Source organism: Hemiscyllium ocellatum, chromosome 17, assembly GCF_020745735.1.
Source record: "Hemiscyllium ocellatum isolate sHemOce1 chromosome 17, sHemOce1.pat.X.cur, whole genome shotgun sequence".
NCBI classification, from domain to species: domain Eukaryota; kingdom Metazoa; phylum Chordata; class Chondrichthyes; order Orectolobiformes; family Hemiscylliidae; genus Hemiscyllium; species Hemiscyllium ocellatum.
The window spans coordinates 29,079,403-29,091,657 of NC_083417.1; the positions used below are offsets into that span (position 1 = coordinate 29,079,403).

At 47.1% G+C, this 12,255-nt stretch overlaps 1 protein-coding gene across 3 annotated transcripts in view; it reads left to right on the top strand.

Annotated features, from left to right (window-relative positions):
* LOC132823913 (ataxin-1-like) overlaps window positions 1–12,255 on the top strand; it is a 44,959-nt gene that overhangs the window by 867 nt on the left and 31,837 nt on the right. The gene's annotated exons all lie outside the window — the stretch shown is intronic.

The window sequence follows — 12,255 nt, forward strand, 5'->3', positions numbered from 1 at the left end:
CTATTCATATCACCCAACGAGCTGCCTTTGTAAGAATTGAACTGCCGAGAAAGTGGTGAAGGATGGTACAATTGCAACATTTTAAAGGCATCTGGATGGGTATATGAATAGGAAGGGTTTACAGGGATAATGGCCAACTGCTGACAAATAGGACTAGATTAGATTAGGAAATCTGGTTGGCATGACATTGAGTCTAAATGTTGTAATTGCACCACCCTCCACCATCTCCTCTGGAGCTCAGTGCATACATTCACCACTCTCTGTGTGAAAAAGGTGCCCTTGGATCCATTTTAAATATTTCTCCTCTCACCTTAAACCTATGACCTTTAGTTTTAGAGTTCCTTATGCCAGGGGAAATAGCTTGTCCATACCCCTCATGATTTTATAAACCTCAATAAAGTCAGTCCTCAGCCTCTGACACTCTTGGGAAAATAGCCCCCATCTATTGAGCCTCTCCCTAAAGCCAAACCCTCCAACCCTGGCAATAGCTTTATAAATCTTTTCTGAACCCTTTCAAGTTTCACAACATTATTCCTGTAGAAAGGAGACCAGGATTACATACAGTATTCCAGTAATGGCCTAACCAATGACCTCCCAACTCCTACACTAGGTGCACTGAGCAATAAAGGCAAGCATACCAAATGCCACCTTCACTATCCTATCAACCTGTGACTCCACTTACAAAGAACTCTGAACCTGCATTCCAAGATCTTTGTTCAGCAACGCTTCCCAGGGCCTTCCCACTTAGTGTATAAAGTCTTGCCCTGATATGCCTTTCCAAAATGTAGCGCCTCACATTTATTTAAATTAAACTCCATCTGCCACTCAGCCTATTGGCCCATCTGAACAAGGTCCTGTTGTGCTCTCAGGTAACCTTCTTCATTGTCCACTGTACCTCTAATTTTGGTGTAATCTGCAAGCTTACTAACCATAACTCCTACTTTCTCATCCCAATTGTTTATAGGGCAAGAATGAACAATGTGTCATATAATTTTGAAGTGGAATAATTGGAAAGTATAATTTAGAGTAGAAAGCTACACCATTTGTCTTGATTTTATCACGTATAAGTTAGCACATTCAGATCTCTTAGGGCACGATAAAGTTCCAGAACAATGGCTTTTTTATCCTCCTCATCCATTTATTTCTGCAATGTGTCAGATTATCCTTGGTTATCTTCTGATTTTTCATCTACATGCTGCATCTTGATGGCTTCATCTGAAAATGTGCTTTAATTTTCATATAAATGTTGATAGCACTGAGCACTGCCTTTCTTAATCCATTTGCTCTGTTGGATTTGACACATTGCTTTTCCAATATCCATTTTAAATATTGAGAAGACCAATGTCATTATGTTTGGTACCTTGCACCAACTCCATCCCTCTTGATTGTCAATATCTTATCATTCACAACCTTTTGGTTATATTATAAGCTTCAAGATGAGTTTCTGACCATGTATATGTTTCGTCAACAAGATTACGTACTTTTGCCTTTGTAACATCACCCAGCTCCACCTCTGCTTCAATTAATCTACTGTTTAGATATTCATCCTTACCTTTGTTACTGCTAAAGTTGTTTATTCAAATTGTCTCCTAGCTAACAGCCCTTGTTCCAACTTCAGCAAAACTCTGCAGCTTATTTCCTAATACTGTCTCATGTTTTCACATCCATATCCAGTAACATTTAATTTTTAAACACTAATCCTTGTTTTAATTATCATTGCATCCCCCACCCCCATTCTTATTTGTCAGCTGTGGATTATCTGGTAGTGGACTCATCTCTGAATCACAATGTTCTGTGCTGAAGTGCCATTCCAGTGCTTGAGCATGAAAACCTAAGCTGACACTCCGCTGCAGTACTGAGAGAACAATGCACAGTTGGAAATGCTGACTTTCAGATGAGACGTTAAACCAAGTCCTCCATTTGCTGTTTGTGTGAATGTGAAAGATCCCATGAACCTATTTCAAAGATATGGAGAGTTTTTTCCTTTGTCCTGGTTAATATTTATCTCTGTCAAATTAGTGAAAAGCAGGTTATCTGGTGATTATCAAATTGGTGTCTGTAGGAGTTTGCTGATTGCATACTGACTGTCATGTTTCCTACGTTAAAAACATGTCTACACTTCAGTAAAGTACTTAATTGTCTGTCAAGTGCTTTGAAGATGCCGTACAAATGCAAATCTTTCATTTTCATCCTGATAATTTCTACTAATCCTCTTAAGGTGTTTTGCACATCTCTGAATTTAATTGCTCCAGCACTGATGGCCTTGGACTCTGGAATGTTAATTCTTGATCAGTAGGGTTAAGGAAAGTGGGCGTAAGAACAGTTGGATCAGTCGTGATCCTATAGTGTTGCAATGTAGGCTTGAGGCTTTTTTTTAGATTAGATCACTTTACACTATGGAAACAGGCCCTTCGGCCCAACAAGTCCACACCGAAGCGCAACCCACCCATACCCCTACATTTACCCCTTACCTAACACTACGGGCAATTTAGCATGGCCAATTCACCTGGCCTGCACATCTTTGGAATGTGGGAGGAAACCGGAGCACCCGGAGCACTCCACACAGTCAGTCGCCTGAGGCGGGAATTGAACCTGGGTCTCTGGCGCTGTGAGGCAGCAGTGTTAACCACTGTGCCACAGTGCCGCCCAGGTGTCAAACAGCCTACTTCTGTTTGTATTTCTTATGGTCTCATGGTAACCATATAACCATTGTCAATTGTTGTAGAACTCATCTGGTTCATGAATGACAACCCACAAATGGGAGGAAGTTTGCTGTCCTTACCTTGTCTGGTCTAGGTGTAATTCCTGACCCACAAAAGTGTGGTTGACTCCTAAGTGCCCTTTGAAATGGCGTAGCAAGCCACACAATTAGGGCTGAGCAACAAATTGCCAGTGATGCCTTTATTCCATGGAAGAAAAAAACTTCTCCTTCTCGCTCCCTCTTTCAAATGCTTTAAGATACTCCTGAAAACCTACTCTTCATCTGTTCTTAAATCTCTTATGTGACTGTGTTAGATTCTTTTACTCTTCTTACGCACTTGATGCAACTACAACACACCAACCTCTGTGAACCAGCAACCAAATTTATTAAGCACAGTACAGCACAAGCTTTCTGGAGGAACCTTTAACACACACCTTGCAGAGTTTATGGGGTTGTGGCAAAAGCTGTCCCTGAACAAAGGAACCAGTCTTTATACAAACTCTCAACATCACAGTTAGGACTGCCCACAAGGCACCCCTCAGAAACAGTGTAATGCAAATCAGCCCTTAATGGTCAGATCTGTTGCAAATTGTTTTTTCTAACTATAGGGGAATAGTTAAATTCCAACTGTATTGTTGTTATTGACTTCTGGATGAAAATGACCATGTAAACTTCCCACATTCCACCTGTAAGACAAAGACAAACCACCTTACCCCCCATTCAATTTCTTGCAGGTCAGCAGAGAAATTTAACTCTTTAGTATCCCATTCCCCTCTTTTATCATTCCATGATAACCACCTAGATGTGGGATGAGAAAGGCTCTACCAATTTGTTCATAAGAATTTTATAGCCAGTACTTAAGCACGTTATTGACACAACAAAAATTACTAGGAGAAAGTGAGGTCTGCAGATGCTGGAGATCAGAGCTGAAAATGTGTTGCTGGAAAAGCGCAGCAGGTCAGGCAGCATCCAAGGAACAGGAGATTCGACGTTTCGGGCATAAGCCCTTCTTCAGGAATGAGGAAAGTGTGTCCAGCAGGCTAAAATAAAAGGTAGAGAGGAGGGACTTGGGGGAGGCGCATTGGAGATGCGATACCTATCTCCTGTTCCTTGGATGCTGCCTGACCTGCTATGCTTTTCCAGCAACACATTTTCAGCACAACAAAAATTACTAGTCCATGAAGTAGATAGGATCCTTCTATGTGTGGAAAAAAAGTTCACCAGTGAAGTTCTTAAATCCACAGTCCATAGTGACCACTCCATCCCCTCCAAGTTGAGTAGAAACGAGCCAGTTATCCAAGATCTCCTTCAGGAAAGTCCAACCTGAAAATAAAATTCAGTCGGTCCTTGCACATCACTCCACAGAGAAATCTGAATTCTTGGGTAACGGAGGTTAAAGACTTCACAAAACTGACGAGACGTCCATCCTTGTGGAGACTCTTCAGATTGAAGATACCAGCGCATCTGAGCATGTAGTGCAGTGGCTGCAGTAGCAGCAGGCTAGGTGAACGCAGCATTCTTTGCTGCTTCTGCTCCCACTCTGCTGTTAAAGTGTAACAGCCAACTGGCTGTTGTGATGTTCGCTTGATCAGGGAACCCTCATATTCCTTTAAATATCGAAAAAGAAGGTAAAGCTGACGTGGTTTAATGTCCGTAGGAAGGCCACTGACAAAAAACAAACAGACCTCCTCTTCACCGTTGTTAGCTTCTTCGCTTTTCTTGCACAAGACTGGGGAGCTGATTGAATCCATTGGATCAGGTTGTGGAGGGGTGGGCGGTGGTCCGAAGGCGTCCTTTACCTGTGAATGGAGAAACTCTTGAGACGATGCTAGCTGCTGAAAGTATCTTTGGATTTCCTCTCCCATAATATTTAAGTCTACATGGGTGAATGGGTCTGCGTTTGCACCCCAAGGGGTCCTACTGGGTCAGCCATAACTTATTTTGGCTGCTGATAGCCCAGTGGTCAAGTGTGGAGTAATCTTCCTGTGATACAGGGCTAAAGGCAAGACATTCAACCAGTTGAGGCCTGTTTCAGACATTAACTTAGTTTGGTTTTAAGAGTCCTGTTTGCTCTTTCCATATTCCTGCTGCCAGAGGGTGGTAAGCGCAGTGGAATTGTTGCTGGGTTTTGCAGCGCCTCACGTAGCTCTTTGTTGATTTTCCCTACAAAATGGGGGCCATTGTCTGGACTAAGCTGCCGAGGCACACCATACCTCAGTATGATCGCTGTCAGGAATAATTTTACCACCGTTGAGACTTTATTATTAGTGGTCAGAAAAGCTTTAATCCATCTACTAGATAAGTCAATAATAACAAGGCAATACTTATAACAATGTACGCGTGGCAGTTCAATGAAATCAAGCTGGATACAATGGAATGCACCACCTGACAAGGGTGTTCTCCCTGTTATGCACTGCATCCCTTGACTGGTAATGTTTTGCTGACATATTAAATATCATTTGACACGCTTTTGAGCTGCCTCAGCCAGTCGGGGGTATGCAATATAATATTACTCATTCCCTCCTTGCCAAGATGGGTGTCAGTATGAAGACAGTCAATAAACACTGGTAATAAAACATCAGCTATACATACTTGGCCAACTGGGGGGAATCCAGAGGCCTTTTGAAGGAAGGTGCGAACACCCATGCGTCTTCCATCTTTGTTTTTCTTGGTCAGGGGAGACCTCTGTAAACGCTGCACAGTGACAGTGTCTGGTATGCCTGCTAGTTTTGAGGCAGGTGATCCATTTAGTGCCTGCCAGTTCATAGAGGACACAATAGAATTGCGAGCTGCTACCGTGTTTGCCATTGCCATTGCTGATGTCCTTAGGTCCATTACATGGGCAGCACATTTGATTATGGCCAATTGTTTGAAGAGGAGGATGACTTTGAAGAGATTTTGGACATATGGTGAGTTCTCAATAGGTGCCTCTGAGGAGGTCAGAAATCCACGTTGTGATCATAGCTGTCTGAAGTCATGGGCTGTGCCAAACGTGTATCGCGTATCCGTATATAGATTTCCTGATTTTTTCTGTGGTCGGGATACAAGCCCGTGTTAGAGCAAAAAGTTCTGCTTTCTGAGCAGATACTGGGGGATCGAAGGAGGCCAATTCCAAAGTGGCTGTGTGGTTCACGACTGTGTATCTTGAAAGGGGAACTTCTAAGGGTAATATCGAAGAACTACCATCCACAAAGAGGGTAAAATCCAGTGGGGGTAATGAGGCATCTACAAGGTCTGGTCAAGGGGAGATTAAGAAGTGGTTGTACAAAAGGCAGTCATGGGCAGTGTTCTGAAAGCTCCTCTGGAGGGGTACTCAGGAGTGTTGCCAGGTTCACAGTTGAGCGGTAGGAGAAGGTCAGAACGGGGGCTATTGAGAAGAGCTACTTCATAACGGCTAAGTCAAGCTTGTGTATGATGTTGCGCCTGATGAGAAGTCAAGAGGGCTACAATGGCATGTGTCAGGTAGATAGTTAGGGATTTTTGAAGAGTAATATTGGAAGTAGTCATTACAAGGGAGTAGATAGCTGGGAGAATCTGTGAGCAGAATGGGAGGCCCATGGTGACAGGGTCAAGGCGAGTTGAATAGTAGGCCACAGGTTTTAGATTAGATTACTTACAGTGTGGAAGCAGGTCCTTCGGCTCAACAAGTCCACACCGACCCTCCGAAGCGCACCCACCCAGACCCATTCCCCTAGTCTTCTAGGATGCTGGCATACAACTGGAAGGGACTGTTGTACAAGATTTTCCGATGCTGGGGCACTAGCAAAGGCTGTTTTAATTCAGTGAAAGCTGACTTTTGTTCTTCATTTAGGGTGAAGGTGCTTGAAGCCTTGCTTGAGGCCAAAAGGGTTAACCGTTAGGGAGCCACTGTCGGCAGTAATTAACTAGGCCTAAGAAGGCACGCATTTGCTTGGCACTTGTAGGCAGAAGGGTCGCTAGAATGGGTGTGATAATTTCCAGGGTTAACTGTTGGTCAGAAGCACTGAGCAAGGTTCCCAGGAATGTGACTCGGCACTGGGTGCGTTGAATCTTGCTGGCTGGTATGATGAAGCCCCAAGTACAGAAGATGTTCAGTAGACAGTTGGGATCTGTGATGTTAGCAGATTCCGAAGGGCTATCCAGGAGCCCTTGGGCAACATATTGGGCAATGGTGGAGCCACTCAGCAGCTGACGCTCCGAAAACTGCTGGTGCAATACCTGGGAGAATAAAGTGGGCGAATGGACAGATCCCTGAGGGAGGTGCATCCACATGTACTGCTGACATTTGAAGGTAAAGGCAAATGAATATTAGCAATCTGCTGCCCGAAGGAGAGCTTAGAAAGCATGCTGTAGGTCAACAGGGTAAAAATATAGGAGCTAGCGGGGATGCTGTTAAGAATCAAAGCAGGGTTTGGTACGACTGGGTGTAAAGGCTGGACTATTCTATTCGTCTGCCTGAGATCCTGTACTAACCTCCATTCTGGGTATCCTAGCTTTGGACCAGGTAGAATGTGGGTGTTGCAGGGTGATTGGCAGGGGATTAGAACGCCTTGTTGGAGAAACGAATCTATCAAGGTTGATATCCCTTCTATTGCTTCTGGTCTTAGGGGGTACTGGGGTATTGAAGGCAGTTTCGCCCCTGGTATAATCTGGATCTTTATAGCCTCTGTGGGGCTAGTTCATGCTAAGAGACCGACCAAAGATCTGGAAAGGGTTCTTCCGAGGGATTGTGTTGGGGTTGATGGGGACAAAGTATGCCCGCTACAGTGAAAAGGCCTGAATTCCCCTCAGTCAGCTGTTGTGGAATGTCAGTGACACTGGGGTCTGACTGCTGCTGTAAACGGTGCACTAAGATTCCCAGGGCCTTAGCTTTTATATCCCTTGTCCACAGACAAGGTAATGTGGGAAGAAGCCAATCCTGATTGATACCATAGGTAGACTTGCACACCCACGAAGAGGGCTGATTTCTCCTCACCTATAATGGTAATAGTGACAGTCGATCCTAGGAAGGGAACAAAGGTGGCTGCCAGCTCAGTGGAAGCTCCAGTGGAATTATAGCAAAGAGTTACATCGGGATTGGGGGCCTGCCGGGGAGGAATAAAATCCTCTGGCCTCAAATCAACAGCCCATCATTCGGAGGGGGGCGCAATAGATCCAAAATTGTCTCTTCGTGACAGTGTTTTTAATGGAGATGCCCTTGTTAACGCGTAGAATGTCGACTTGGAGGGAACACAACAAATCCCTTCCTGTTGGGTTAATCCCTAAATCAGGGGTTTGTGCAAATCGGACAGTACAGATCTGGAGGCCAAATTGAACAGATAGTGGTTCCGTCAGGGAATATGGTCTTTCCTTCCTGGTTAAGGCACTAAGGTTCATAAAGGTGGGTGAGAGTCTAAATCTGTGTTGGCGTACACAGGAGGTTTCAAGCATTGAAGCTGTGGTGCTGGTATCAATTGTCAAGGGATTTCATTGTCCTCAATGGTCAAGCAACGGTTCATCCTCAGAGTCGTTGGTCAACCTGGGGTAAATTGGAAGGGCAGATAGTCAGGCTGAGAAAGGGTTACTGGTGGAGAAAGGTTGTCTCCTGTTTTGAGGTCTATGTTGTTGCTGTACCTACAGACAATGATCCCTGGCACTACAGTTAAAACAGCCCTGTGCTGACCTTTGCGTTGCCCGACAGGGCAGGCCGCTACGGAGCAGGGAGCGACTGTTGTGGTTGCAGAAAGGGGCTGAAGGGGCATAGAATGACTGATAAAGAGGAGCACTGGGGCCATCCGGGTGAGTAGCATACCCATAGCTAATTCCATTGACCAGGTCTACAACTGGAGCAACAGAGCCCCTGTGACGGGGCTGACGAGGAGGACGCTGTACCATTTTATGTTTTACTGTGTTTGTTTAGAGTCTTTTATGCTATTCCTGTAGTGAGTGCCCTTCTTGTTTGTAGACAGGTGTTGTTTGGCCAATCCATATTGTTGGTCCTAATAGCTGTGGCAACCCCTTCTGGAATACTCTGCAACAGGAGAGCATTGAACTGGGGTGAGGGATTCGCTGCATTTTAAGCAGTGCCGCCTGCATAGGTGGCGTATGTGGAACAGAACCATTCCTAGAAATGTGAACCTTCTTCCCCCTGCTTTAGGCTGCACTCTAATACTTTAGTTATATCCACCAGTTGTTGCAAGGTTCTTTGCAGGGCCCCCCTAATTGCCTGGATTTGGTCCCCAGGTTGGAGCATTGCACCTGCAAAGGCTGCCCAGTCATTATGTCCTCCCAACTGGGTTTTCCATCGTGATTCCTCATTCGGGATCGATGCCATACAGCACAAACTGAAAAGATCCTGAGGTGTGGCCTGATACATTTGGATCATCCTGATAATGTAATCTATAAAATCCTTAGACAACAGACAATAGGTGCAGGAGTAAGCCATTCTGCCCTTTGAGCCTGCACCACCATTCAATATGATCATGGCTGATCATCCTTAATCCTGTTCCTGCCTTATCTCCATAACCCTTGATTCCACACTCCTTGAGAGCTCGATCAACTTTTTCTTAAATGAATCCAGAGACTGGGCCTCCACTGCCCTCTGGGGCAAAGCATTCCACACAGCCACCACTCTCTGGGTGAAGAAGTTTCTCCTCATCTCTGTCCTAAATGGTCTGCCCTGTATTTTTAAGCTGTGTCCTCTGGTTCGGCACTCGCCCATCAGCAGAAACATGTTTCCTGCCTCCAAAGTGTCCAATCCTTTAATAATCTTATATGTCTCAATCAGATCCCCTCTCAGCCTTCTAAACTCAAGGCTATACAAGCCCAGGTAAAAACAATGACTGCAGATGCTGGAAACCAGATTCTGGATCATTGGTGCTGGAAGAGCTCAGCAGTTCAGGCAGCATCCAACGAGCAGCAAAGTCGACCGTTTCGGGCAAAAGCCCTTCATCGGGAATAAAGGCAGTGAGCCTGAAGCATGGAGAGATAAGCTTGGGGAGGGTGGGGGTGGGGAGAGATTAGCATAGAGTACAATGGGTGAGTGGGGGAGGAGATGAAGGTGATAGGTCAGGGAGGAGAGGGTGGAGTGGATACGTGGAAAAGGAGCTAGGCAGGTTGGACAAGTCCGGACAAGTCATGGGGACAGTGCTGAGCTGGAAGTTTGAAACTAGGATGAGGTGGGGGAAGGGGAAATGAGGAAGCTGTTGAAGTCCACATTGCTACCTGGGGTTGAAGTGTTCCGAGGCGGAAGATGAGGCCGCCTTCCTCCAGGCGTCTGGTGGTGAGGGAGCGGCGGTGAAGGAGGCCCAGGACCTCCACGTCCTTGGCAGAGTGGGAGGGGGAGTTGAAATGTTGGGCTACGGGGCGGTGTGGTTGATTGGTGCGGGTGTCTCGGAGATGTTCCCTAAAGCGCTCTGCTAGGAGGCACCAAGTCTCCCCAATGTAGAGGAGACTGCATCGGGAGCAACGGATACAATAAATGATATTAGTGAATGTGCAGGTAAAACTTTGATGGATGTGGAAGGCTCCTTTAGGGCCTTGGATGGAGGTGTGGGCACAGGTTTTACAGTTCCTGCGGTGGCAGGGGAAATGGCCAGGATGGGAGGGTGGGTTGTAGGGGGGCGTGGACCTGACCAGGTAGTCACGGAGGGAACGGTCTTTGCGGAAGGTGGAAAGGGGTGGGGAGGGAAATATATCCCTGGTGGTGGGGTCTTTTTGGAGGTGGCGGAAATGTCGGCGGATGATTTGGTTTCTGCGAAGGTTGGTAGGGTGGAAGGTGAGCACCAGGGGCGTTCTGTCCTTGTTATGGTTGGAGGGGTGGGGTCTGAGGGCGGAGGTGCGGGATGTTAACGAGATGCATTGGAGGGCATTTTTAACCACGTGGGAAGGGAAATTGTGGTCTCTAAAGAAGGAGGCCATCTGGTGTGTTCTATGGTGGAACTGGTCCACCTGGGAGCAGATATGGTGGAGATGGAGGAATTGGGAATACGGGATGGCATTTTTGCAAGAGATAGGGTGGGAAGAGGTGTAATCCAGGTAGCTGTGGGAGTTGGTGGGTTTGTAAAAAAATGTCAGTGTCAAGTCGGTCGTCATTAATGGAGATGGAGAGGTCCAGGAAGGGGAGGGAGGTGTCAGAGATGGTCCAGGTAAATTTAAGGTCAGGGTGGAATGTGTTGGTGAAGTTGATGAATTGCTCAACCTCCTTGCGAGAGCACGAGGTGGTGCCAATGCAGTCATCAATGTAGCGGAGGAAGAGGTGGGGAGTGGTGCCGGTATAATTATGGAAGATCAACTGTTCTACGTAGCCAACAAAGAGACAGGCAAAGCTGGGGCCCATACGTGTGCCCATGGCTACCCCTTTGGTCTGGAAGAACTGGGAGGATTCAAAGGAGAAATTGTTACGGGTGAGGACCAGTTCGGCCAAATGAATGAGAGTGTTGGTGGAAGGGTACTGTTGGGGACGTCGGGAGAGGAAAAAACGGAGGGCTTGGAGGCCCTGGTCATGGCGGATGGAGGTGTAGAGGGATTGGACATCCATAGTGAAGATGAGGCATTGGGGGCCGGGGAAACGGAAGTCTTGGAGGAGGTGGAGGGCATGGGTGGTGTCTCGAATGTATGTGGGGAGTTCCTGGACTAGGGGGGAGTAGGACAGTGTCTAGGTAGGTAGAAATGAGTTCAGTGGGGCAGGAGCATGCTGAGACAATGGGTCGGCCAGGGTGGTCAGGTTTGTGTATCTTGGGAAGGAGGTAGAACCGGGCAGTGTGGGATTCCCGGACTATGAGGTTGGAAGCTGTGGGTGGGAGATCTCCTGAGGTGATGAGGTTCTGTATGGTCTGGGAGATGATGGTTTGGTGATGGGGGGTGGGTCATGGTCGAGGGGGCAGTAGGAAGAGGTGTCCTCGAGTTGGCGTTTGGCTTCAGCGGTGTAGAGGTCAGTGCGCCAGACTACCACTGCACCCTATTTATCCGCTGGCTTAGTGGTGAGGTTGGGATTGGGGCAGAGGGATTGGAGGGCTGCGCGTTGTGAGGGTGAGAGGTTAGAGTGGGGGAGGGGGGGGTAGACAGGTTGAGGCAGTTGGAAATGAAGAGGTCGTGGGCAGGTAATAGGCCAGCGCGGGGTGTCCAGGTGGATGCAGTGTGTTGGAGGTAGGCGAAGGGGTCCTCGGAAGGTGGGCGGGAATCCTGATTGTGAAAGTAAGCTCGGAGGCAGAGGCGACGGAAGAATTGTTCGACGTCACGGCGTGTATTAAATTCATTAATGCGTGGACGGAGGGGGATGAAGGTGAGTCCTTTGCTGAGGACTGATCGTTCGTCCTCAGTGAGGGGGAGGTCTGGAGGGATGGTGAAAACTCAGCAGGGCTGGGAGCTGGGATCTGGTGTGGGTGTGGAGCTGGGAGTGGGGTCAGAGCCAGTACCTGGAGTGGATGTGATGGTGGGGGAAATGGGGGTGGAGTCATGAGCAGGGGTAGTGTTCCCCTCAGAGCACGAGCAGGGGTAGTGTAAGCCCAGTTGCTCCAGTCTTTCAGCCTTGGGACTTTTTTTTTTGTTTGGGGCATATGACATAATGAAACACATCTCTTGGGGTTTCCAAGGAG